Source organism: Geospiza fortis, unplaced genomic scaffold (genome assembly GCF_000277835.1).
Source record: "Geospiza fortis unplaced genomic scaffold, GeoFor_1.0 scaffold237, whole genome shotgun sequence".
Taxonomy (NCBI): domain Eukaryota; kingdom Metazoa; phylum Chordata; class Aves; order Passeriformes; family Thraupidae; genus Geospiza; species Geospiza fortis.
Genome location: NW_005054319.1, coordinates 62,518 through 66,658, shown reverse-complemented (window position 1 = coordinate 66,658; position 4,141 = coordinate 62,518).

Here is a 4,141-nt window from a genome sequence, read left to right as displayed (position 1 = left end):
CCCTCCAGCATCTCAGGGGAGAGGCTGAGTCAGGGTGGAGGATGCTGTTTTCATCCCAGTCTGGGGGGAAATTCCTGGTGTCTCAGAATACCCAAGGCCTTCCCTGCCATGCCCAAGCCCCTGGCAAGGACCAAGGGATGGAGGAGGGGCTGCTGCTTGCTCTGCCCCTCCTGTTCTGGTATCCCCAAAATCACACACACAGCAAACACCCCATGGAGCACTGGCTGGCAGAAAGGCACTTGGAGCAGGGGGCAGCACGGCTCTGCAAGGAATATCCCCCCATGCCAGGGGCTGCACTTCCAGCTGAATTCATGTAAATCACACATGAATCTCTGCAATTAATTGCTGCCACCTGCCACCACACATGCTGCAGATGTGCAGAGAGCTGAGCACATCCCTGCACAGACTCCAGGCAGGGCAGGGTGAGGCCAGGCTGGGTACCAGGAGCGCTGGGGGATGCTGCATTTGCTCCAACCTGCAGCAAGGTGGAAGGTTTTGCCAAGGAAATTGCCTTTTTCTAACCAAAACCAACACAACCTGCAGGGTTCAGGACCCACTGGGACATTCAGTTAATTCCCCTGTCCCCAGAATGTGGCTGTCCCTATAATGGACAGAGCCTGGCTGCTGTGTCACCTCCCTGGTGGCACATGAGGACCAAGTGGCATCACACAAGCCCCTGTCTCTCCTCCCTCCTCCACCAGCCCCATTTCCACCTCTCCCATGGGAATCTGATTGTCAGCAAGATCTCTGCCACCATCAGATGTGATCAAAACCACAATTCAATTAAATGAGATTGGATTGAAAGCGGAGGGTTGGAAGGAGACAGGCACAAACACCCAGAGTGGGATGCCATGCCCCAGGAAATCAGGCTGGGATCTGCAGGATCTGCAGGATGGTCACCCCAGGGGAAGGAAAAGCCAGGATGCAGCTCTGACCCTGGGATGAACTCCATCCTTTGGGGGCAGGAGCCTTTGCCAAGTCACTCATCCTCCTCCTGAAGGATCCTGGATAGAGTAAGGTGAGCCCAACCTCCTGAAGAGGCTTTTAATTCTTTCTCATCTCCTGAAATCAAATAAAATACCAAATGAGAAACTTTGTCATCTGAGCAATAGAAGAGGGGAAAAAAAAAAAAGCCCAGCCAAACATGCCTGGAGATGAAAGGGAATTGTAGATGGGTATTTCATCTCTTGCTCTTGTAAGGAACGTGAACATAAAAAAAGGGAGAAACAAACAAAAAATCCCAGACACAGTTAATGAGCTTTGCATTTAAATGTGCCACCAATGTCACTGCACAGACAGCTCCTCCAAGGTCCCACGTTCCTGCTCACCCCAGACAATGGGTCGGAGCAAACATTGGGCGAGATTAAATTCCACTGGTGTTTAGTAAATAAAACATGCATTTCGAGAAATCAGGGAAAAGTTTGTTAAATATTTTAGTACAGCTGGTCTCCCCACCCGTACGCGGCCTTACAAAATGTTTTGCATATTTATTTTAGCATGCACTAGATTTATTTAAAAATAGCATCACCAGCACTGGAAACAGCCCACTTGCTTTTCATCTAGATCTTTGCATTGAATCAATGAATCCAAAATTAAACAAGGTTGGGTGAACTAAATCTATAAAAGGACCTATTTGCTGATCAATACAGGAATGGATGCCTGGGATCTCTTTGCTGGGTGAAATATGAGGACTTACGAGAGAGAAATTGCTTTTGTTATTATATTTTTTTAAAAATTCAGATTTAATCTCCCCACATAAAAAAATTATTTATCGGAGAGATGCTTGGTCCTAAATAATTCATGCTGGTTGTATAGTACCCAGAAGACAGAAGACTCCTGTCTTCCATTCCTAATGAGAGGGAAAAACACCTCAAACACTTTTCTCGGATTCACTTTCATCACTGCAGGGAGATTAAATTCTACTTGGCTTCCAGAGGGTGTTCTCCCCCAGGGCAGCAGAGCCCCCCAGATCACAGAGAAACCACAATGTGCTCTGTATGGAAGGAGAAGAGCTTCAGATACATCTGGAAGCCAAATTTTAGCTACCAGTAAGACACACCTGGCTCAGGTGTTGAGGTTCAAGGTATGACTTTGGTGACCAAGGAGCCAGGACAAAGAAGGGTCTCCTGAAGAACCCATCTCAATATAAATAATACAATTTTTAATATTATATATATATATATATAGTCCATAATATAAATTCATCCTCTCCAAAACAGGGTAGGGGTGAAGCCACCCTGGGGCCACTGAGCCCCCAGTAAAGCAGAGCTGGAAGAAGGAACAAAGTCAACCCAGGCCACTCCAGCTGAAGTACAAGGGAAACACAAACTGTAACTGTCAGTGGAAGTTTCCCCTCGCCAAAAACAGGAACAGAATTTGAGCTGAAGTGCGTGGATTTGGAGGAAAAAAAAAAAAAAGAAAAAGAAAAAAATAAAAGAAAAAATAAATTATTGGCCTTTTAGCCCATCTTGGGCACAAAATTTGGGGCTGGCTTTGGGAGTGCTTCGCATGGCTGTCTGCTCAGCCAAGCCCTTTTCTCCTAAGCCTGCTGCAGGAATTGATCCACAAAGGGTTGTACCTGCTCTGCTCTGAATAAATCTGCATATCAGCCTCTTCCATGAATGAAAAATGCATGCACCAGTAAATCTGAGGTGAAATAGAAATAATTCATCTGTTGTCAGCAGCCTTTTCCTTTTTTTTTTTCCGCTTTTCTCTTCCACAAGTTTCATTAAGAAGAGACACATCAGCTGAGATGGAGCTGACACCACCAGCTCACTAATTGTTCCTGACGCTTCCCCGTTGCTGTGACGATGGGTTGCTGCAGGAACTCCCGCCCCGAGCGGGCAGGGAGGGTAAAATCCCCTCCCTGGGCTCATCCTGGGGGAAAACGCGAGGAGGCTGCGAGGCCATGGCAGGGAATGTCCCCAAACTGTGGTGAGAATGGGGACACGGGGGTGGCAGGGGTGTCCCACGAGCCCTGAGAGGTGCCAGCCGTGGATTTGGGGCCAATGGGCTTCCTCTGAAGGAGGAATGAGAAACAGCTGCCCCTGGCCAGGCACATCGTGGATCCCAGGGACAAAAGTCAAGGAACAGCCCCAGCTTCACCTTCACCTTCATCCGCCTGCATCATCCAGCCCTTCTCCAGATCAGGAGCTGGCAGCCCCAAATGGGTTTGGGCTCGTTGCACTCGGGCCATTCCCACCCTCACTGGAAGGGCTCCGTGGTGAGGAAGGTGCAGAGGGACCCAATGCTTGATCCCCACTCAGCTCAGAGGATTTCAGCCCTCGCTTCAGCAGGGCAAGGCTCCCGGCAGCCATCAGCAGGTGCGACAGTGACAATGGCAGTGCCCCTGTCCCTGTGCTGTCCCCTCACTGCCCCTGCCTGGCCCACGCTCGGGCTGGCAGCTTGCAGCACGCTGCAAAGAGGCAACAGCTGCTTCCCGCTGGCCCAGATCGGAGATTTTAATTAAGGAGAAGATTTGGGGGAATAAAGGGGAAGATCTCTCTCAGAGCTGTAATTAAAGGAGCTCAGGGTGGGGCAGGGTGGTGACAAAGGGCACGTCCTGCTGCTGCTGGGGCTCAGGGAGGGCAGACCCCCCATCATTGCCCCCCTCCCCGAGGGGAAGGATCCCCCAAATGCAGCTCACAGAGGCTGCCCTGCACCCCCAAAACAACCTTCCACTCTTGGCTGAGGTTCCCACAGGGCAATCAGGTGCTCCAGGCTGCAGCAAACCCGAATTCCTGTGGATTCCACTCTGAGCTATGGCAAAGGAGAGGGAGAGGCTGGAGGGTCCTCTCAGCTGAAGGTCCTGACCCCAGCTCACCCCCTGTGAGCCAAAAGGGGCCAGGTCAGAGCCCAGGAAAAATTTGGGAAGCGGGGTGCACTCAGCAGAACCCCCAGACAACTTCGGGGCTGTTTGGAGAGGCTCCTGAAAAGAGGCACGGAGTAAGTTTCAAAAAAACCCCACAACCCCTATGGAAAACAGCGGGGTGAGAACACAAGCTGGAGGCAGCACGGCCTGAGGAATCCCAGTGCCAGCTCCCAGCCCTGGGAGCCACCAGCACCTCCCCATTCCTTACCCCAGGCTCCCAAAATCCTCCCAACAACGCTGCCGACCCCTCCCGCCCGGGGCGCCGGGTGC